The sequence below is a fragment of the Oncorhynchus mykiss genome, chromosome 29 (assembly GCF_057628025.1).
Source record: "Oncorhynchus mykiss isolate SJ-2025 chromosome 29, ASM5762802v1, whole genome shotgun sequence".
Taxonomy (NCBI): Eukaryota; Metazoa; Chordata; class Actinopteri; order Salmoniformes; family Salmonidae; genus Oncorhynchus; species Oncorhynchus mykiss.
This window is the reverse complement of record NC_143050.1, coordinates 36036368-36060642: the sequence shown is the minus strand read 5'-3', so window position 1 is coordinate 36060642 and position 24275 is coordinate 36036368. Positions and strand designations below refer to the sequence as shown.

General features: G+C 43.5%; 1 long non-coding RNA gene across 2 annotated transcripts; it reads left to right on the top strand.

Annotated features, from left to right (window-relative positions):
- Positions 1–18178: 18178 nt before the first annotated feature.
- Positions 18179–21523, top strand: LOC118945327 (uncharacterized). 2 transcript variants are annotated; one of them, XR_016493365.1, is made up of 4 exons: positions 18179–18303; positions 18410–18477; positions 18634–18778; positions 20705–21523. It is a non-coding gene; the product is annotated as an uncharacterized LOC118945327 (long non-coding RNA). The 2 variants fall into 2 exon arrangements; XR_005040486.2 differs by lacking the exons at positions 18179–18303; positions 18410–18477 and having other exon boundaries at positions 18605–18778.
- The last annotated feature ends 2752 nt before the right edge of the window (positions 21524–24275 follow it).

Genomic DNA, 24275 nt, shown 5'->3' with positions numbered 1-24275 from the left:
ATTCTTCCACGAGAAATGACATAATTTGTTATTTTGTTGATGGTGGTGGAAAACAAAGCGCAGCTCCAGAATCTCCTATAAGTATTCAATTGGGTTAAGAGCTGGTGAGACAAACACACACCCTTTAAAGCCCCTATGCTCCTATGAGACCGATCTTTCAAAGTCACTGAGATCTCTTCTTCTATCCATGGTAGCTAAAATCATGGACAACTGATCATTTTTATACATGACCCTAAGCATGGTGGGATGTTTTCAAAAACTAAAGCAGGAAGTACCAGTGACTCACTCAATACGGAAGTGGTCAGATGATGCGGATTCTATGCTACAGGACTGTTTTGTTAGCACAGACTGGAATATGTTTCCAGGATTCATCCAAATGCATTGAGGAGTATACCACCAGCTCAGTCACCGGCTTCATTAAAAAGTGCTTTGACGACATCGTCCCCACAGTGGCCGTACGTACATTTCCCAACCAGAAGCCATGGGTTACAGGCAACATCTGCCCTGAGCTAAAGGCTAGAGCTGCATCTTTAAATGAGCGGGACACTCATCCGGATGCTATTAAGAAATCCTCTATGCCCTCAGACATGAAACAAGGCAAAGTGTCAATACAGGACTAAGATTGAATCCTACTACACTGGCTCTGACGCTCGTCGGATGTGGCAGGGCTTGAATATTACGGACTACAAAGGGAAACCCAGCCGCGAGCTGCCCAGTGACGCGAGCCTACCAGATGAGCTAAATGCCTGTTATGCTCGCTTAGAGGCAAGCAACACAGAAGCATGCATGAGAGCACTAGCTGTTCCCGGACGACTGTGTGATCACGCTCTCCGTAGCCAATGTGAACAAGACCTTTAAACAGGTCAACATTCACAAATCCGCGGGCCAGATGGATTACCAGGAAGTGTACTCAAAGCATGCGCTGACCAACTGGCAAGTGTCTTCACTGATATTTTTAACCTCTCCCTGACTGAGTCTGTAATACATACATGTTTCAAACAGACCACCAAAGTCTCTGTGCCCAAGAACACTTAGGTAACCTGCCTAAATGACTACCGACCCGTAGCACTCACGTCTGTAGCCATGAAATGCTTTGAAAGGCTGGTCATGGCTCACATCAACACCATCATGTCCAGAAACACTAGACCCTCTCCAATTTGCACACTGCCCCAACAGATCCACAGATGACGCAATCTCAATTGCACTCCACACTGCCCTTTCCCATCTGGACATAAGGAACACCTATGTGAGAATGCTGTTCATTGACTACAGCTCAGTGTTCAACACCATAGTGCCCACAAAGCTTATCACCAAGCTAAAGACCCTGGGACTAAACACCTCCCTCTGCAACTGGATCATGAAATTCCTGACGGGCCGCCCCCAGGTGGTAAGGGTAGGCACGCTGATCCTCAACACTGGGGCCGAGAGTTTCAAGTTCCTTGGTGTCCATATCACCAACAAACTATCATGTTCCAAACACACCAAGACAGCTGTGTAGAGGGTACGACAACACCTTTTCCCCCTCAGGAGACTGAAAAGATTCTCAAAAAGTTCTACAGCTGCAGCATCGAGAACATCCTGACCGGTTGCATCACCACCTGGTATGGCAACTGCTTGGCATCTGACTGTAAAACGCAACAGAAGGTAGTGTGTACGTCCCAGTACATCACTGGGGCCAAGCTTCCTGACATCCAGAACTTATATACTAGGCGGTGTTAGAGGAAGGCCCAAAAAATAGTCAAAGACTCCAGTCACCCAAGTCATAGACTGTTTTCTATGCTACCACATGGCAAGTGGTACTGGAGCGCCAAGTCTAGGACTAACAACTTCTACCCCCAAGCCATGAGACTGCTGAACAATTAATCAAAAAGCCACCCGGACTATTTACATTGCCACCCCCACCCCCTTTACACTGCTGCTACTTGCTGTTTATCATCTGTGCGTGTTCACTTTACAAAATACCTTAACTAACCTGTACCCCCGCACATTGACTCGGTACTGCAGTCTAAAAGGAAAAGGAGAAGGTCCAGATGCTCTGCTAGCTTTTGGTGCTAGCTTTTGGTGCTAGGTTTTGGTGCTAGCTTTTGGTGCTAGCTTTTGGTGCTAGCTTTTGGTGCTAGCTTTTGGTGCTAGCTTTGGTGCTAGCTTTGGTGCTAGCTTAGCTACAGTGTTTAATTTGAGCCGGAACAGGATCCGGCACCTCTCAGTTTTGGACTGTTTCGTTCGGGAACCCATTTGCCAGGATCCGTACCACTCATGACATGAAACATTATTTTCACTGTTTTCAATGCAAAAATTATTATAAAAGCAATCAGAATGAATTAAAGTTAATCCTCTGTAATTCTCCTGGCTGCCCTGTAAAACATGTAATGTGAAAACAGTGCCTGATATTCTAAGAATTGACTCGTTTTGGGCTGGCCCGGGTTTATAGTTTGCGCTACATAGACCAACGTGTGGCCATTGCTGTGGTGAGAGAGAAGTGTGCCTGTATCTCTCACAGAACTAGAACGAGATTCACTTTCTATGATCTCTCTCCCTGCTCTGATAGACATGATCATGCAGCTCTCATCTCTCCAGCTTTGCATTTAATCGTTTATTTCCTAATAGAATCATAGCCACGGGAAGGGTGCTGGAGGTATTGCAACCCCTCTGATAAATTGAATACATTTGCCAACATTATAGAATTACTGCTGTCAGCCAAAACAGGCCTTTTGCGATATTTCAAATACAATTGCGGGAAAACACAGATCCTGCTGAGAAGAGAAGACTAATATGTCTGTAGGCTACCAAGTTACCAACTTCCAAATAGACCTATTGAGCGAACAGCATTGTTTAACAAAGTATAGCAAGAGAGAGATAAGCTTTTGTCACAAGCGCATGGGTCATCTCCGGTGAGTGAGTTGTGCATCATTGGGTAAGTCAGTGAAACGAAAGCTTTATAATGACTATAATTTCCTCCTCGTGTTGTAAAACACGTGTCTCCACACACCTAGGCCTGGGCTATTGATGGATTCAAGACAGGGTCGTTTTCATTGATCTCAGATCTTCAGCTGGTCAGTGTTAAATCGTAGCCTGTCACTTCCATCATTTGTGAGGTATCAAAATAATATTCTGCTAAAGTCTCCAGTCATCTAAAATGATTTGTATGAAATGCGTTAATAAAGGACCATTATTTCCCGGACAGTAGGCCTCTAAAATTGTCCCCATGTGTGCAGCTTCTGCAAGCACCTCTCTCTTCTCTGCCGCTCTATGCCAGTATACAAAAACAATGATAATGCATACAATGCATTATTACCTCAGAGCTCCCCAGGTCCCCCCCTCACTTTTTGTTCCAGTACCTCCCAATGTACAAATGAAGCGCTGGCTAGCTAGCTAACGTTAGCCTAGCTAAAATAGCCAACCTAACATGCGCATTCATCAGTATCATTCGGTATAAAATGACTTAAAACAAATATCATCTCATCACCAATAGTTCGCTAGTTCCACAACAACACTGAAATGCTTTAATGAAATGTTCATGAACTTTTACTTGTTTTAAACTTTCAAAACATGTATATATTGGAGTGCTCGACAATATAACTATGTCCCCTCAGCCAACACCATAAAGAGAAAGAGAGAGAGCGCGTAGTGCATGCTGCTAAACTGTTACTGCAGACCAAAGCAATACATCGCAGACCAATGAAAAGGGAAAGAGTGGAGAAATTGTAAATTACAAGCCGTGCCCAACTATTTTTCCCTTTAACACTAACGGGGTGACTTCCTCTGGGGACCGGGTGCAATCAAAAGTGTATTTGGCGGCAGGGGGATCCAATCATAAAATGATGAACTGAGTCGGTGTGGTGCAAAGCCAATTTTTTTCCAATCAATCAAACTCATCATGACATATTATTGGGAGGTTCAAATGGAACTATTGGGGGGTGTTATGACCCCCCGCAAGTTAGCACATGCTACATGTCGTTATTCAATTGCGTTAACTGTGATAATGGCTGGAGTCATTTCTGCTTGTTTTTGTTGTTCTTCAAAAAACATTTTTGAGCTTTTCAATTGTGTAGAAATGCAGTAAATCTCTCAAGTCTCAAAACATTCCTTGGAGGGGAAAAAAAATCATTGGAGGGGGAGTTATAGTTGAACATGTATCTAACTTGAATATGGTTCAATACGGATCACTTCAAATAGATTTATTGGAATACATTAGGGCAAGTACAAATTAACAGTTAAAACAGTTATTCAATACAATGCATTGTAGTTTAAGCCAATTTTCAATGTTATTTGTGATACAATTTGCCGATTTCCCATAGCCACCCATGACTGGTTCTTGGTACCCCCTTGGCCACCCCATAAACAACAGAATAGCCTCTGGTGTTATTCGCCTTCTTCACCACATCCCTTCATTTTAAGTAGAAGAGAGAAAGTAGGGACAGTCGACGCAAATACAGGAGAGAGAGAGAGAGAGAGAGAGAGAAGCTGGGCAGGAGGGGGATCCTGTAGACTGGTGATCAGAGATAAGGGGAGAGGGGGAGTACAATAGTTCAATACCTGGCAGATTGACAGAGGGAAGGAAAGGAAGGAAAGACAGATATGCTCAGTGGGCTAGCTGTCAGTCAACACGGAGAGATGGAGAGATGGATAGGAGTGAGAGATGGAGGGGGAGAAAGGACTGAGAGAGAGTGAGGAAGGAAGAAAGGAGAAAGAGAAGAGAAAGAAATGGATGGTCAGGAGGACGAGAGAGTGAGAGAGTGATGAAAAGGGTGTGAGGGACAGAGTGATAGGTGGTATAATGGAAGACTGGGAATTGTAGAGGAATTTACTAAGTCAGGTCCTCAACATTCCCCTTTTGCCTCTCTGCATTCCTCACTACGACTTCAGTGTGTGTGTGTGTGTGTGTGTGTGAGTTATATAATAAATATTGTACATTTCTATACAGGCTCCAGGGATTATAAAAGCGTTCCCTAGTCCTCTTTACCTAGTCCTCTTTTCCTAGTCCTCTTGAGGAAACTCAGAGGCAGAAGGTCAGGGTTCTGTCATGCATGTGACACCTTTAGGTATGCATTCATGCATGTGACACCTGTAGGTGTGCAGTCATACATGCATGCAGGGCACTGAACTGTATGGAGCTGTATGAATGTACAGTGGGAGTGCAATACAATCATCAAGTGTGGAGGAAACTCAAGTTACCAATATGTATTTTCCTTCTAGAGCCAAATCTATCAACAGGGAAGAGTAGTATCTCTTTATAAAGCAGTTTTCAAGAAGATATTCTCGTTCCCATGGAAATTAATCTATTAATCGTTCAATCTTTCAATGTATAATCAATCTATACTGCCATGACTGGGAACTGTGACATGTACAGCATGTCTCTCTGGTCAAACTCAGATCTGTTTCTGCATACAGCCTCAGTCTCATAATCGAATCACTGAATCATAAGATGATTTTTCCAGCGACTACAGAAAGAAACATCAGAGATGGAGAGAGAGAGAGAGATGTCAGTGGTCTGGCAATGCAGTCACACACGCCTCGGCTATTAGTGATGATGATGAGGGCATCTACAGTACATTACATGTTGAGCCTAAGGTCTTACAGACATGTCCACCTTCTGGGCTCGGTGTGTATCTGGCATGCGTCTGGGGTGCGTGTGCATATGAATCCCGTTGTTTGGGTGGTTTGGTTCATCTGCCCCCTGTTTTTTGTTAGGGTACATTCCCGGTATACATCACAACTGATTCAATAAAATAACTGATAAAATACAAAGTTTTGCTTTGCTTTTGCCAAGAAATAATGGAATCAGATAAGTCATGCACTGCCAATATTTGATAGTATAAGGTAAAGACCATGAAGTAGAATAAAGTCAGATAATGTTGCTGATGGGATAAGATAATCCATAAATTAAAGTTAGTCACTGCCAACTTTCCGAGCTTGACTGCACCAAGAACTTCCCAGTTCGACTGCCAACAAACAAACAAACAAACGCACCCACACACAAACACACTCCATTTCTTTACAAGAAAACTCTGATAACAAATGTATACTTAGTGGATAGTTTGTGGAGCAAATAAATCTCTAGATGCTTCTAGGAGAATGTTCATACTAAGTTTATTCTGTCCAAATCGATCTGGGTTTAGACCAATCCTTCCACAAAGTTTCCAATAATGTACTGTTGAAATGAACACATCCAATAGTTTCAGATGAAAGCTGTGGCTGCAATGTGATGGATTATTGTTATTTGGGTAAATTGCAGATCAGTGTGATTGCTGTTTTAGTGGTTTTATATTAGTCCATCTTTAAAAGGGGCAATATGCAGTTGCTACATGTATTTTTGGACTTATAGTGCCTTGCAAAAGTATTCACCCCCTTGGCATTTTTCCTATTATGTTGCATTAAATGGATTTTTATTTGCATTTCATGTAATGGGCATACACAAAATAGTCAAATTTGGTGAAGTGAAATGAAAAAAATAACTTTTAAAAAAAAGTAAAAAAAAAAAAAGGAAAAGTGGTGCGTGCGTATGTATTCACCCCTTTGCTATGAAGCACCTAAGATCTTGCGCAACCAATTACCTTCAGAAGTCACATAATTAGTTAAATAAAGTCCACCTGTGTGCAATCTATGTGTCACATGATCTCAGTGAATATACACCTGTTCTGAAAGGCGCCAGAGTCTGCAACACCACTAAGCAAGGGGCACCACCAAGCAAGAGGCACTATGAAGACAAAGGAGCTCTCTAAACAGGTCAGGGACAAAGTTGTGGAGAAGTACAGATCAGCGTAGGGTTATAAAAAACATCCCACGGAGCACCATTAAATCCAATATTAAAAAAAGGAAAGAATATGGCACCACAACAAACCTGCCAAGAGAGGGCCGCCCACCAAAACTCACGGACCAGGCAAGGAGGGCATTAATCAGAGAGGCAACAAAGAGACCAAAGACAACCCAGAAGGAGCTGCAAAGCTCCACAGCGGAGATTGGAGTATCTGTCCATAGGACCACTTCAAGCCGTACACTCCACAGAGCTGGGCTTTACGGAAGAGTGTCCAGAAAAAATCCATTGCTTAGAGAGAAAAAATAAGCAAACGCGAAAAGGCATGTAGGGGACTCCCCAAACATATGGAAGAAGGTACTCTGGTCAGATAAGACTGAAATTGAGCTTTTTGGCCATCAAGGAAAACGCTATGTCTGGCGCAAACCGAACACCTCTCATCACCCCGAGAACACCATCCCCACAGTGAAGCATGGTGGTGGTAGCATCATGATGTGGGGATGTTTTTCATCGGCAGGAACTGGGAAACTGGTCAGAATTGAAGGAATGATGGATGGCGCTAAATACAGGGAAATTATTGAAGGAAACCTGTTTCAGTCTTCCAGAGATTTGAGACTGGGATGGAGGTTCACCTTCCAGCAGGAGAATGACCCATTTCATACTGCTAAATTAACACTTGAGTGGATTAAGGGGAACATTTAAATGTCTTGGAATGGCCTAGTCAAAGCCCAGACATCAATCCAATTGAGGTATGTGGGGTATGGATGTGGTATGGATTAAAGATTGCTGTACACCAGCAGAACCCATCCAACTTGAAGGAGCTGGAGCAGTTTGTCTTGAAGAATGGGCAAAAATCCCTGTGGCTAGATGTGCCAAGCTTATAGAGACATACCCCTAGAGACTTGCAACTTTAATTACTGCAAAAGGTGGCTCTACAAAGTATTGACCTTTGGGCGATGAATAGTTATGCATGATCAAGTTCTGTTTTGTTTTGTCTCAATTCTTGTTTGTTTCACAATAAAAAATATTTGGCATCTTCAAAGCATGTTGTGTAAATCGAATGATACAAACCCTCACCAAAATCTATTTTAATTCCAGGTTGTAAGGCAACAAAATAAGAAAAATGCCAAGGGGGGTGAATACTTTCGCAAGCCACTGTATAAATGCATGATATATATCCAATGATTTTTGAAGAATATAACTTATAAACACGTCATGAGCTTGGTTCAACCATCGTAACCCATCAGAACCCCAAATATAAGCTTGTTTTACTCCGATGTTATTAAACAAAGTAAATGTAAACAAACACTGTATAGCCTCAAAACATTGTTACAACTATCATTGTAATACTTTGGATGGTCAGTCCTTGCATCCACAGTTCTATCTATGAATTTGAGGGTGATTACATTTTTCCAGTCCCATTTCATGGGCGGGGAGTTGGATTTGTTATTATTTCAATTGCAGATGGGCCTTTTAAAGGACCCATCTAACGTCTCTGTAGGGACATTATTAATTGGCCTGTTCATCAGTAGAACGCCTTAATCTATCCTCCCCCTGAGTTGAGGGGCTGAGGGGTTTAAAGGTGGAATATAAAGTAAAGATTACATATTAAACAGGTCTATAATGGAGAACATTTAAATGAGACTACACTGGGGAGACGAGGAGTCTGTCTCAAAGACTACTCAAATCCTCCACTTCAGACACTGAGACTCATCAAAGACTCAAAGTTATACACGCACGCACACACACGCGCGCACACCCACATATACAGTATATACGCAAGACACGTACTCACACATACACTACATTGCCAATAGTATTTGGACACCCCTTCAAACGAGTAGATTTGGCTCTTTAAGCCACCTTACGAGGCTGCTTAGGGTAGGAAGGCTCATTTTAATGGCCGAAACGGTGCAAATGGAATGGCATCACACACCTGGAAACCATGCATTTGATACCATTCCACTGATTCCGCTCAAATGGCCTCCCAGACTATTTACATTGACCCACCCCCCCTTTGTTTTTACACTGCTACTACTCGCTGTTTATTATCTATGCATGGTCACTTTACAAATGACCTCATCTAACCTGTACCCCCGCACATTGACTCGGTGCCCCATGAATATAGCCTCGTTGTTGTTATGTCATTTTTGATCTTTTTTTTTTGCTTAGGTTTATTTAGGAAATATTTTCCTAACTCTATTTCTTGAATTGCATATTTGGTTAAGGGCTTGTAAGTAAGCATTTCACGGTAAGGTCTACCTGTTGTATTCGGCACGTGACAAATAACATTTGATTTGATATGATTTGAGTCATTACCACACGCCTGTTCTCCCCATCTAAGGTGCCACAAACGTCCTGTGTAAGCCACACCCATTGTTGAAAGGTGAATAGAATTGAGCACACAGACATGCAATCTCCATAGACAAACATTGCCAGTAGAATGGACCGTACTAAAGAGCTCGGTGACTTTCAACGCCACCTTTCGAACAAGTCAGTTCTTAAAATTTCTGCCCTACTAGAGCTATTCCAGTCAACTGTAAGTGCAGTTATTGTGAAGTGGAAATGTATAGAAGCAACAATGGCTCAGCCCCAAAGCGGTAGGCCACACAAGCTCACAGAACGAGACCGCTGAGTGCTGAAGCGTGTAGCGCGTAAAAATCGTCTGTCCTCGGGTTGCAACACGCACCCACTGGATGCAACCTCAGCACAAGAACTGTTTGTTGGGAGCTTAATGAAATGGGTTTCCATAGCCGAGCAGCCGCACACAAGCCTAAGATCACCATGCGCAATGCCAAGCATCGGCTGTAAAGCTCGCCGCTATTGGACTCTGGAGTGATGCATCACGCTTCACCATCTGGCAGTCCAACGGACGAATCGGGGTTTGGCGGATGCCTGGACAACGCTACCTGTTCCAACGCATAGTGCCAACTGTAAATTATCTTGTGGCTGAATGGAAGCTGTAGCAATGTTCAAACGTCTAGAGTGGAGTCTGTTATAGCAACAAAAGGGGGGGACCAACTCCATATTAACGCCCATGATTTTGGAATGAGATGTTCCGACCAGCAGGCGTCCACATACTTTAACTCATGCCGTGTACACCAAGACACAGACACGTGTGCACACACCCACCCCCCCACCCCTCACACACACCCCTCCCACAAACACAGACCCAAACCCTCCCTGTGCTGTGACGGAGAAGAGAAAGTAAGTCACAGAAAGTTCTCACTTGGAGAGAAAGTGCTGAGAACTTTGGTTGAAGTTTTATCGAGTAGCAGCAGTTAATGCAGTGCTGTAGCCTCATTATCCCTGGTTTATGAATCCATTCTAGCCGCAGTATTCTGTGTTATGAACCCAGCTGAGGTAGTTTACTACAGCTCCAGGGCTGTATCAGCAGTAGGGAGCAGTAAAGAGAGAGTGAGAGAGAGCGCCTGTGTGTGTATGTGTATGTCAGACACAGGAGATTGGTGGCACCTTAATTGGGGAGGACGGGGCTTGTGATAAGGACCGGAGCGGAATTTGTGGAATGGTATCAAATACGTCAAGCACATTCCATGTGCTCCGTTCCGGCAATTATTATCATCCCCATCCTCCCCTCAGCAGCCTCCACTGGTGGGTGGGTGTGTCTGTGTGTCTGTGTGTCTGTCTGTCTGTCTGTCTGTCTGTCTGTCTGTCTTTTATTTTCCAGTAGGAAGTAGGGATTAATGAATACGACTACTCATAAAACACAAAGCCAATTGGTGGGTGTGTCTGTGTGTCTGTGTGTCTGTGTGTCTGTCTGTCTGTGTGTCTGTGTGTCTGTGTGTCTGTGTGTCTGTCTGTCTGTCTGTCTGTCTGTCTGTCTGTCTTTTATTTTCCAGTAGGAAGTAGGGATTAATGAATACGACTACTCATAAAACACAAAGCCAATTGGTGGGTGTGTCTGTGTGTCTGTGTGTCTGTGTGTCTGTCTGTCTGTGTGTCTGTGTGTCTGTGTGTCTGTCTGTCTGTCTGTCTGTCTGTCTGTCTGTCTTTTATTTTCCAGTAGGAAGTAGGGATTAATGAATACGACTACTCATAAAACACAAAGCCAATTGAATCTGCCGCACTTTTCGATTATTCCTTCAATTTCATAACTTTTACAACTCAGAATGAGAACCACAGCCATGTCACATTGTGTATTGAGTATGTGTGAGGTGAAGTATTGAATATGCATTGTGCTCCTTTACAGCAAGAATGCCTCCGTGACCAGTCTACAGTTTTTCAATTTTATTTCTCAATGTTTTTCATCCCAAGGGAATTAGATGTATCTGCATCAGTGACAGAGAAGTAATAACAATTGTGACTAACGTCAATAAGGGTTCAGAAAACTCAACAATAAGCAGAAAAAGCAAAATGTCATTATGTTTAAAAAAATATATATATATATTCTTTCAGACTTTCCCTCCCGCCCTCCTTCCTGTGTGTGCTACCCCTCTGTCACTGCACACAGTCTATTGCAGGGTAATGGCACTGAGGGGGAATAAGAGAGGGGCAGAAGAGAGGTAGCTATTAAGGGACTGATGAAAGAGGGAGATAAAGAGGGATGCCATATATCTGCAGGCCCTATTGCCGTCGCCTTTGAAGAGAAGAGAAAATTAACAAAATCCAAGAATCTGCATGTTTTTGCCGAAACAGCAGGATTTACATGCAAAAGCACGGAGCTGGTCACATTTACAGTGCCTTGGGAAAGTATTCAGACCCCTTGACATTTTCCACATTTTGTTAGATTACAGCCTTATTCTAAAATTGATTTTTTTTTAAATTATCTCATCAATCTACACACAATACCCCATAATGACAAAGCAAAAACTTTTTTTTTGAAAAATTTACTAATTTGTAAAAAATATATTTTTTAAATATTACGTTTTCATAAGTATTCAGACCCTTTACTCAATACTGTTGAAGCACTTTAGCAGTGATTACAGCCTCGAGTCTTCTTGGATATGACACAACAAGCTTGGCACACCTGTATTTGGAGTGTTTCTCCCATTCTTCTCTGGAGATCCTTTCAAACTCTGTCCGGTTGGAAGGGGATCGTTGCAGCACGGCTATTTTCAGGTCTATCCAGAGATCTTCAATTAGGTATAAGTCTGGGCTCTGGTTGGGCCACTCAAGGACATTCAGAGACTTGTCCCGAAGCCACTCCTGCATTTTCTTAGCTGTGTGCTTAGGGTCGTTGTCCTGTTGGACCACAGTCGGAGGTCCTGAGAGCTCTGGATCTCCCTGACCAAGGACCTTCTTCCCCGATTGCTCATTTTGGCCTGGCGGCCAACTCTAGGAAAAGTCTTGGTGGTTCCAAACTTCTTCCATTTAAGAATGATGGAGGCCACGGTGTTCTTGAGGAACTTCAATGCTGCAGACATTTTTTTGGTACTCGTCCCCAGATCTCTGCCTCGATACAACCCTGTTTCAGATCTCTACCGACAATTCTTTTGACCTCATGGTTTATTATTTGCTGACTTGCACTGTCAACTGTTGGACCTTATACAGACAGGTGTGTGCCTTCCAAATCATGTCCAATCAATTTAATTTACCACAGGTGGACTCCAAAGTTGTAGAAACATCTCAAGGATGATCATTGGAAACAGGATGCACCTTTCAAGTCTCATAACAAAACTCATAGCAAAACATTATTTTTTTTGTTGCAAAAAAAGTCTGTGAACCTGTTTATCAAATCAAAATCAAACAAAAATGTATTTGTCACATGCACCGAATACAGTGAATGCTTACTTACAAGCCCTTAACCAACAATGCAGTTTTAAGACAATTTAAATATATATATAACAAATAATTAAGGAGCAACAATAAAATAACAGTAGCGAGGCTATATACAGGGGGTTCCGGTACAGAGTCAATGTGTGGGGGTAATTGAGGTTATTGGAGGAAATTGAGGTAATATGTACATGTAAGTAGAGGTAAAGTCAGCAACCAGTCAGGATGCTCTCGAGGGTGCAGCTGTAGAACATTTTGAGGATCTGAGGACAAATGCCAATTCTTTTCAGTCTCCTTGGGGGTAATAGGCATTGTCATGCCCTCTTCACAACCGTCTTGGTGTGTTTGGACCATGATAGTTTCGTGATGTGGACACCAAGGAACTTGAAGCTCTCAACCTGCTCCACTACAGCTCCGTCGATGAGAATGGGGCGTGCTCGGTCCTTTTTCTGTAGTCGACAATCATCTCCTTTTCCTTGATCGCGATGCCAGGTCACTGACCTCCTCCCTATAGGCTGTCTTATTGTTGTCAGTGATCAGGCCTATCACTGTTGTGTCATCTGCAAACTTAATGATGGTGTTGGAGTCATGCTTGGCCATGCTGTCATGGGTGAACAGGGAGTACAGAAGGGTACTTAGCAAGCACCCCCGAGGGGCCCCTGTGTTCAGGATCAGCGAGGCAGATGTTGTTACCTACCCTTACCACCTGGGGGCAGCCCGTCAGGAACGCCAGGATCCAGTTGCAAAGGGAGTTGTTTAGTCCCAGCGTTCTTAGCTTAGTGATGAGCTTTGAGGGTACTATGGTGTTGTATGCTGAGCTGTAGTAAATGAATAGCATTCTCATGTAGATGTTCCTTTTGTTCAGGTAGGAAAGGACAGTGTGGACTGCTATAGAGATTGAATCATCTTTGGATCTGTTGGGGTGGTATGCAAATTGGAGTGGGTCAAGAGTTTCTGGGATAATGATGTTGATGTGAGCCATGACCAGCCTTTCAAAGCACTTCATGGCTACAGATGTGAGTGCTATGGGTAGGTTGTCATTTAGGCAGGTTTCCTTGGTGTTCTTGGGCACAAGGACTATGGTGGCCTGCTTGAAATATTTTGGTATTACAGACTCGGTGAGGGACAGTTTGAAAATGTCAGTGAAGACACTTGCCAGTTGGTCAGCGCATGCTTTGGGTACACGTCCTGGTAATCCGTACGGCCCTGCTGCCTGTTTAAAGGTCTTACTCATATCGGCTAGGGAGTGTTTGATCACACAGTCATCCAGTACAGCTGATGCTCTCATGCATGCTTCAGTGTTGCTTGCCTTGAAGTGCTGCACACTCCTCCATACAGACCTTCTCCAGATCTTTCAGGTTTCGAGGCTGTCGCTGGGCAATACGGACTTTCAGCTCCCTCCAAAGATTTTCTATTGGGTTCAGGTCTGGGGATTGGCTAGGCCACTCCAGGACCTTGAGATGCTTCTTACAGAGCCACTCCTTAGTTGCCCTGGCTGTGTGTTTCGGGTCGTTGTCATGCTGGAAGACCCAGCCACGACCCATCTTCAATGCTCTTACTGAGGGAAGGAGGTTGTTGGCCAAGATCTCGCGATACATGGCCCCATCCATCTTCCCCTCAATACGATGCAGTCGTCCTGTCCCCTTTGCAGAAAAGCATCCCCAAAGAATGATGTTTCCACCTCCATGCTTCACGGTTGGGATAGTGTTCTTGGGGTTGTACTCATCCTTCTTCTTCCTCCAAACACAGCGAGTGAAGTTTAGACCAAAAAGCTCTATTTTTGTCTCATCATCCAGATGGTCATTGGCAAACTTCAGACGGGCCTGGGCATGCGCTGGCTTGAGCAGGGGGACCTTGCATGTGCTGCAGGATTTTAATGCATGACGGCGCAGTGTGTTACTAATGGTTTTCTTTGAGACTGTGGTCCCAGCTCTCTTCAGGTCATTGTCCAGGTCCTGCCGTGTAGTTCTGGGCTGATCCCTCACCTTCCTCGTGATCATAGATGCCCCACAAGGTGAGATCTTGCATGGAGCCCCAGACCGAGGGTGATTGACCATAAACTTGAACTTCTTCCATTTTCTAATAATTGCGCCAACAGTTGTTGCCTTCTCACCAAGCTGTTTGCCTATTGTCCTGTAGCCCATCCCAGCCTTGTGCAGATCTACAATTGTATCCCTGATGTCCTTACACAGCTCTCTGGTCTTGGCCATTGTGGAGAGGTTGGAGTCTGCTTGATTGAGTGTGTAGACAGGTGTATTTTATACAGGTAACGAGTTCAAACAGGTGCAGTTAAGACAGGTAATGAGTGGAGAACAGGAGGGCTTCTTAAAGAAAAACTAACAGGTCTGTGAGAGCCGGAATTCTTACTGGTTGGTAAGTGTTCAAATACTTATGTCATGCAATAAAATGCTAATTAATTACTTCATACAAATCATACAAATGTGATTTTCTGGGTTTTAGATTCTGTCTCTCACAGTTGAAGTGTACCTATGATTAAAAAAAATAGACTTCTACATGCTTTGTAAGTAGGAAAACCTGCAAAAGCGGCAGTGTATCAAGTACTTGTTCTCCCCACTGTATATAGGTAGGCCTAAAGGTTTTAAAGCAAAATAACCCAATAAAAACGGAAAGCTCCTTGAAAATTAGAACATGCCAGGCCTATTGGGCCAAAATCAATTATGGCCTATTGTATAGACAATAGAACAATTAACCTTTAAGATAACCTTTTTTGTTTATAAATACTTCACTACAATGACACATTTAATTAGCTACCCACCTCATTCCTTTCTTTTAGCATATGCACATAGTAAGTACACCCTCATGTTTTTCGGGACACCTGTCTCTTCAGATTCCACAACGATTCTTTAGTTGTGGACACTGCATCACTGCACTACCGCTCTTGCTCTCGGTCCTCATCTTTATAAGTGATTTGAATCAGTTTCTTTATGAAACTATTTAGCGACCCCCATGACAGTAGTTAAAGCAAGGGGCTATAGCAGCACACAAGTAGACTGCAAATGTATTCTGGACCGGGCATGCCCCCGAGCTCGTGAAGTGAGTGCTAGTGGAGTGAAATTGGAGCGGGCGAGAAGGCCCACGCTCCAGCCTTTGGAAATCTCGCTCAGAGCTCCAGTCAAATTGGGCACTCTCCTGTCTTCCCTCCGCTCACATCCTCTGGTTCAGACATGACAGACAGAAGTTGGCGGATCGGCTGTACTGGCTTCAGATGAGTCCCAAGAAGCTTGTGGAAGTCGTAGAGCAAAACGAAGAGCACCGTTGTGTTCATGAGAGTTTCGTCTTTCCATAGAGGCTTCAGAGTTCACAGACCAAAACGCTCGGACGCTACAGATGATTTTGTGAGAAGACCAATTTTCGGAATGTCTCCTGGTCTGACAAACACCACTCTAGCTCTGTCATCTTTCACCGCAGATGTGTAAATGCCACTTAGGCAGATGTGGTGGATTGAGACGCATCCATTGCAAAACAAACAGACAGCTTAAATTGACAGGTTTTATGCTAATTCGATTTCTGCGGGAGCGCAGATATTGACTTTAGGGGGTTGCACAGTCTTATTAGGGGTCACATGAAAAGTATAAATAATGCACAGGCCTACAGTGCATTTGGAAAGTATTTAGCCTCCTTTCCTTTTTCCACATTTTGTTACATTACAGCCTTACTCTAAAAGGGATGTTTAAAAATCCTCATCAATCTACACACAATACCCCACAATGACAATGTGAAAACAAGTTCAGACATTTTTGCAAAAACAAAAACGAAATACCTTATTTACATAAGTATTCAGACCCTTTGCTATGAGACTGAAATTGAGCTCAGATGCATCCTGTCTCCATTGATCATCCTTGAGATGTTTCTATGAATTGACAGTCCACCTATGGAAAGTACAATTGATTGGACATGATTTGGAAAGGGACACATCTGTCTATATAAGGTCCCACCGTTGACAGTGCATGTCAGAGGAAAAACCAAGCCATGAGGTCGAGGTAATTGTCCGTAGAGCTCCGAGACAGGATTGTGTCGAGGCACAGAGCTGATGTCTGCATCATTGAAGGTCTCCAAGAACACAGTGGCCTCCATCATTCTTAAATGGAAGAAGTTTGGAACCACCAAGACTCTTCTTAGAGCTGGCTGCCCGGTCAAACTGAGCAATCAGGGGAGAAGGGCCTTGGTCAGGGAGGGGATTTTTTAAGCTTTAAAAAAAAAAAAATATCACTAGCAACAACAGAATAAACAAATGCTCAATTACATATTGTACCTACAGTAGAAAATATAATAATATTTTAATTAGGCCCTAATCTATGGTTTTCACATGACTGGGAATGCAGATATGAATCTGTTAGTGACAGATACTAAAGAAAAAAGATAGGGGCGTGGATCAGAAAACAAGTCAGTATCTGGTGTGATCACCATTTGCCTCATGCACAGTGGCACATCTCCTTCGAATAGAGTTGATCAGGCTGTTGATTGTGGCCTGTGGAATGTTGTCCAACATCTCTTCAATGGCTGTGAGAAGTTGATGGATATTGGCGGGAACTGGAACAATATATTGTGCATGTTGATCCAGAGCATCCCAAACATGCTCAATGTGTGGCATTTCTGGTGAGCATGCAGGCCATGGAAGAACTAGGACATTTTCAGCTTCCAGGAATTGTGTACAGATCCTTACGACATGGGGCCGTGCATTATCATGCTGAAACAGGAGGTGATGGCGGCGACAATGGGCCTCTCGTCACGGTATCTCTGTGCATTCAAATTTGCATCGATAAAATCCAACTGTGTTCTTTGTCCGTAGCTTATGCCAGCCACACGAAGTATAATTCAACCATGCTCTCCAGCAACAAGCTTTTCATGCTCTGCCTACACCTCATATGTTAGGCATTGGCCATCCTCTTAGCAATGGTCATTTTACCATAGCTATCAATAGGCGAGTATCCAATTACACTCATTTATGTAGCGGTGGCAGTCATTCATTATTGCACCTTGTCATGTGTAACAATGCGAGGCACTCTTTGGCATGTGTCGCTATCGCTTCATATTGCTGCATGCGTGACTGGGTTTGACACAAAGCAAACGTCTTATTGTACCATGCAAATCGCATTACAGCATGTGTGGTTGGGTTCTACGTGCATGCATACATGTAGCATTTCATCTAAACAGTTTAGCAAATGTTTGATTCTGGCGCTCAGTGCGCCATGCTTTATTGAAAAATGTCAAATCATACTTTCAGTTACAGCATAATCTTACTTTTGTTATATTCCTTGCACGCCTCTCTTTTTTTACATCTAATGAGTCATTGTTTTCTATCTTTAGATTCAAGATTTAAATCATTTACACACACAGGCTTCAACTAAATAATGTACAAGAATTCAAAGATGACCGCAATATTCCAATGCACTAATGCTAAAAATATTTCATAAATCTTAACATAAACCATTAGTCAAATTAACCCCAGAATTGGTATATAAACTCAATACATTAAAACATTTCTTCAAGAATTATTACCTGCTGTATTCAAAGCACGAGACCAAACTTAACTTGCATCATCCTTGTGGTATTGAGAGATAAACATGGTAATGCTTTCACTGATTGAACATAAAGGAAGATAGAGTCCTTGCTTTGTTATGCAACTGATCTTGTGTCCTTTCTGTCATCCTGTGAACCCCAGTCATTGCTGCTTGCAACTATGTTCTTGATTTCTTGTTCTTACACAGAGTTCAGAGAGAACATCAGAAGAGTCTGATATTCCACGAGTTCAGTTTGCTCAGAATTATCCAGTGGACCTGTCCTCAATATTCAGGGTGAGCTACGCAATTAAACATGTAAAAAAAAATTAAACGATTTTACAGTTTTTAAAAGTGCAATTAAAACAGCCTTTTAATTTGTAATTCCTTTGAACTGTTTCAGTCACTTGAGGATGATGTAACTTTTGTGAGGGATGAGCTGAAAAAACCTGCATTGTTGGTTAAGGGTTTGTAAGTAAGCATTTCACTGTAAGGACTGCACCTGTTGTATTCGAACCCATGTGAAAAATAACATTTGATTTGATTTGATTAATGTTGTATGCATTGTTTGGTCACTCAAATGACTTGGCCGTGATCTGTCAACTAAAGCTCCACACTTCCTTGAAGGAGTTTCAGTATGTGTTCGAGAGAGTAGCTGAGCAAGGAAAGCCAACCCTTTTAAAGAAGATCTACACAGAGCTCTGCATTACAGAGGGTGAAAGTGGCGAGGTCAACATCAAGTGAGACAGCCTCAAAGAAACCAGCGACACAGGTACTAATTAAAATGATATTTAAACCCTTACCTCGACAAGACAAAACCATCAGAACTGTGCTGACAAAGGGAGTCGCCGGCATTGGAAAAACAGTCTCTGTGCAGAAGTTCATGCTTGACTGGGCAGGAGGAAAAGCCTATTCATTGTTCTACATCCTTTTCAGGAGATTAACTTAAAGGGGGGAAACACAATTTGATGGATCTTCTTAAAGGCCCAGTGCAGTCAAAAATGTGATTTTCTTATGTTTTATATATATTTCTACACTATGAGGTTGGAGTAATATTGTGAAATTGTAAAAAATTATGGTAATGCCCTTATAGTGGAACTGATCACCAGCGGTACATTAGTTAAAAGTCTAATAAGAAATAGAGGTCCAAACCTCTGTGCAAATAACAGGTATTTTTCAGTTTTCCCCTCCCCAATTAAACCGCTGTAGAATACTAGTGAGGACATCAAAACTACGAAATAACACATATGAAATCATGTAGTAACCAAAAAAGTGTTGTTTTATATTTGAGATTCTTCAAATTAGCGAAGTAGTAGAGAGAATGCCAAAAGTGTGCAAAGCAGTCATCAAGGCAAAGGGTGGCTACTTTGATGAATCTCTTTATAGGAAATATATTTTGATTTGTTTAACACTTTTTTGGTTACTACCAGTGGTGGAAAATGTTGGAAAATTGTCATACTTGAGTAAAAGTAAAGATACCTTAATAGAAAATGACTCAAGTAAAAGTGAAAGTCACCCAGTAAAATACTACTTGAGTAAAAGTCTAAAAGGTATTTGGTTTTAAATATACTTAAGCATCAAAAGTAAATTTAATAGCAAATAATTACAAATAATGTAAAAGTACAAAAGTACAAATCATTTTATTCTAAGCAAACCAAACGACACAATGTTCTTGTTTTTTTTAAACGGATAGCCAGACTACAACATAATTTACAAACAAAACATTTGTGTTTGGTGAGGCAGCAGGAATGACCAGTGATGTTATCTTGATTAGTGCGGGAATTGGACCATTTGTCACGACTCCTACCGAAGGTGGCTCCCCTTCCTGTTCGGGTGGCGCTCGGCGCTCTTCGCCTACTAGCTGCCACTGATCCTTTTTTCCCCCCTTGTCTGTTTATTAGTTACACCTGTGTTTAATTAGGTTAATTAGTTGGGTTTTATTATCCAGCCTGCCCGCCTACTGGGTGTGCGGGATTATTCTCTGTGTACATTTGTGCACGACTGTAGGTCACGGTTGTCCGTGTATGTGTGTATTTTCTGGACTGTTTAGTGCCCCGTGTTTTGGGGTATTTGTTTGGGTTGGCGTCGGTTTCACCTGTGTGGTGAATTAAAAGTATCGCTACCCTGAACTCTGTTTCCTGCGCCTGACTTCTTCCTCCACTACACCCCGGCCAATACACATTTTCCTGTCCTGCTAAGCATTCAAAATGTAACAAGTACTTTGGGTGTCAGGGAAAATGTATGGAGTTAAAAGTACATTACTTTATTTCGGAATGTAGTGAAGCAAAAGTTGTCAAAAATATAAATAGTAAAGTAAAGTTTAGATACCCCCAAGAAACTACTTAAGTAGTACTTTAAAGTATTTTACTTAAGTACTTTACACCACTGCTTACTACATGATTCCATATGTGCTATTTCATAGTTTGGATATCTTCACTATTATTCAACAATGTAGAAAATACTAAAAATACAGAAAAACCCTGGAATGAGTAGGTGTCCAAACTTTTGACTGGTACCATAAGTCTGCTGTGAAAAAAGGTCCCTGAAAACGGAAACACAATATAGCACCATCCTACAAAAATAACTGTTTTGCTATGCATATTACATTGAACATACTACAATACAAAACAATTAGATGTCATTCAATGCCCTTAGCAAGATCATATGATGTTTATAATAGCATTGTCTTCCCTATCAGATGCCTTCAGGCTCAGATCGGACCCAGAGACAGCGCAAACACTCCTCTTTCTGTATGAGAACAGAATAGTGACATGGGTGGGAGAGAAGCAGCCATATCCTGACCATCCAGAAAGGTTTGAGCCCTCACAATGTGCTGCGTGGAGAGAGTCTGACTGGATGCTGCTCCTGGGGGACAGAGTGAAGAGGACGGGCTCATGTAGGAGTGACATATGAAAGGATCAGAAAGGAAAGGAGAGCATGATGACTCTCTCCATGGATACTATGACAAATCCTGGATTCTAAAGTGCCCTGGTGGCAATTATACTGCCTGTCATAATAGGAAGAGTAGTGACATGCATGTCTTCTACTCTCGCTCCGACACAGTAGGAGTGTATCTGGACAGAGTCAATTGTAACACACTGATCCACCTGCACACATAATACCAGGCAGTCACTGAGCCTCTCTACCCAGGGGTTTGGGTTGACGTTCACGCCTCAAGTGTCCCTGTGCCAAGTAGAACTCTGCGTCCTGTGTCCAGAAGGAACACCTTCAGGAAAGTCACACTCCTGTCCAAACACAACTGTGGGACATGACGGGGCACTTTTTTGCTGTCATCATGGCAGACAGCGGGGGCGTTGTACTTGTCTAGTCCATTCAGTGCACATTTGAATAACCCCTTTCGCAAAGAGACACCTTTTACAACGTAGATTTGTCTGGAGACATGGGTTGGACACGTAGCCTCGGGAAGGACGGGTGCTGAAGGTGCTGCAGCACTCCCTGGTGGTGAGATTGTAAAACTGTAAGAATTTGTGTCGCAATAAAAAACTATTCAACCATTTTTCTGTTGTATTATTGACATAAATGATAATGGGATTGGGTTAGGGACCCATTCTGCATGGAGAGCTCTCAGCTCTGTTTTGTAATCAGTGTGCTCATGATATTCTGGTGAAGCTGTGGGACAGCACGTTAGGGGGTACGCCACTAAATCATGAACTAATGCTCACATGTGTGGTTGCTTGCAAGACTCTGCCCGGGAACTTGAGAAAGTGAAATGAGGTAGAGCCAAGAGTGCAGGCAGGTCTTGGCGGTGGGAGCTTTGCTTTGATCTACATTGGGCTTTGTAGCCTTTGCAAGTATCCGCATTGCATTCACCTTAATTCAGGGAGGTTGTCTACGCTGCTTGGGCAGGAAGTCGGTGACCAAGACAGGTAGTGAGGAGGAATTTGCGGAACTAGATAAGATAGTGGAGTTGCTAGGAGTGTAAAGCCATCTTCCAGGCTTTTGGGAACAGACCGCGCTGGTCATTGTAGCGTGTTCAGTGTTTATCAGTGTTTATAAACAGAGCGCACTGTGAGTGTAGTGTCCTCCTCTATTCTAAATAATTAATCAGACTAAAACCTACGGTGATTAAACGGAATCTGAGTATAGCCTAGTTGCTGTTATCCGTCCAGTTTGTAGCCTATTCAGTGCACTGTGGGTACTTCACCGCCGGTCTGCCACTAGCCACACCAACCAGCCCAATGAGGGGGTCCCGTCAGCTGGGAGATCTAAGGGTTTTTAAATGACACATTTAAATGTGCAATGTTACGTCTATGTCCTGTTTCGTTGGCCTTAGTCTTGTTAAATGTTTTTAGAATGTATTGTTTATTTACTGTACCTCACTAGTGTGTACTGTCACTTTTTAGCGTGTTACAACAATAGCTTGTGTGCCTTACACCTTCTTCGTGTCACGCCCTGGCCATAGAGAGGCTTTTATTCTCTATTTTGGTTAGGCCAGGGTGTGTCTAGGGTGGGCATTCTAGTTTCTTTATTTCTATGTTTTGGCCGGGGTATGGTTCTCAATCAGGGACATCTGTCTATCGTTGTCTCTGATTGGGAATCATACTTAAGCAGCCTTTTTGTTTAGCTGTTTAGTTGCGGCTCTATGCTCGAGACCTCCAGTGCGCCGCCACGGCCCAGTGTATCCGGTGCCTGCTCCAAGAACCAAGCCTCCAGTATGTCTCCCCAGCCTGGTGAGTCCTGTGCCTGCTCCCAGAACCAGGCCTCCTGTATGTCTCCCCAGCCTGGTGAGTCCTATGCCTGCTCCCAGAACCAGGCCTCCTGTATGTCTCCCCAGCCTGGTGAGTCCTATGCCTGCTCCCAGAACCAGGCCTCCTGTATGTCTCCCCAGCCTGGTGAGTCCTGTGCCTGCTCCCAGAACCAGGCCTCCTGTATGTCTCCCCAGCCTGGTGAGTCCTGTGCCTGCTCCCAGAACCAGGCCTCCTGTATGTCTCCCCAGCCTGGTGAGTCCTGTGCCTGCTCCCAGAACCAGGCCTCCTGTATGTCTCCCCAGCCTGGTGAGTCCTGTGCCTGCTCCCAGAATCAGGCCTCCTGTATGTCTCCCCAGCCTGGTGAGTCCTGTGCCTGCTCCCAGAACCAGGCCTCCTGTATGTCTCCCCAGCCTGGTGAGTCCTCTGCCTGCTCCCAGAACCAGGCCTCCTGTATGTCTCCCCAGCCTGGTGAGCCCTGTGGCAGCTCCATGCACCAGGCTGCCTATAGGTCTCTTCACTCCAGTGATGATCCATGGCACGAAGCCTCCAGAGACGGCCTCCAGTCCGGAGCCCCCAACGACGGCCTCCAGTCCGGCGCCCCCAACAACGGTCTCCGGGGGGTACTGGCACGCCCTGGCACGCCCTGGCCAGAGGCTTTTATTCTCTATTTTGGTTAGGCTAGGGTGGGCATTCTAGTTTCTTTATTTCTATGTTTTGGCCGGGTATGGTTCTCAATCAGGGACAGCTGTCTATTGTTGTCTCTGATTGGGAATCATACTTAGGCAGCCTTTTACCCACCTGTGTTTTGTGGGTAGTTAGCTGTTTAGTTGCCTGACAGAACTGTGCACTTTCGTTTTTCTACATTGTTATTTGGTTGCGGTGTTCAGTTTAATAAATATCATGAACGCTTACCACGCTGCACCTTGGTCTCCTTCAACCCACGAGAGTCGTGACACTTCGGGTCATTGCAGCACTTCTTATTGGGTTAATAGAGACTGCAGAAATGTAGCAGGTCGCTTAGCCTTTCATGCATGCTGTCTTATAAAATTGTAGCTAAGAAAGATCATTGTTTGCTATATTTGTGTTGCGTTTTGGTGTTGTATCCTCTGACGACAGACCATACCGGTCACACAAAGGTGGTGGCAACATCAAGCTACTCTGCTCAATCCAGGCATTGCCCCACCTCTCGAGTGGTCTAGCAACCTTTATTACACTGGTGGCAGCGGTGGAATCTCTAAGACAAATGTCAGACAATGAAGACACAAACGTAAGCGTAGATGCGGCCCAGATGGAAGACTTCGCCCCACATAATGGTCAGCCCCTTTCCACCAACATGCCAGAAACATTTACAGCTATGGGGCGGGAATAGTCTGAGTTGGTTGGACAGTTTGAAATGGATACCGAGGTAAACAGTTGGAATGAAGGGCTCAGGTTATAATGTCTTTGTTGCTATCGGGGCAGGCTCGAGACATTTATAGTCGTCTCTCCATTGAGGATAGAAGTAACCACACTCGGTTGGAAAATGCTATGTGGAAATGTTTACCCTTTTGACAATCACAA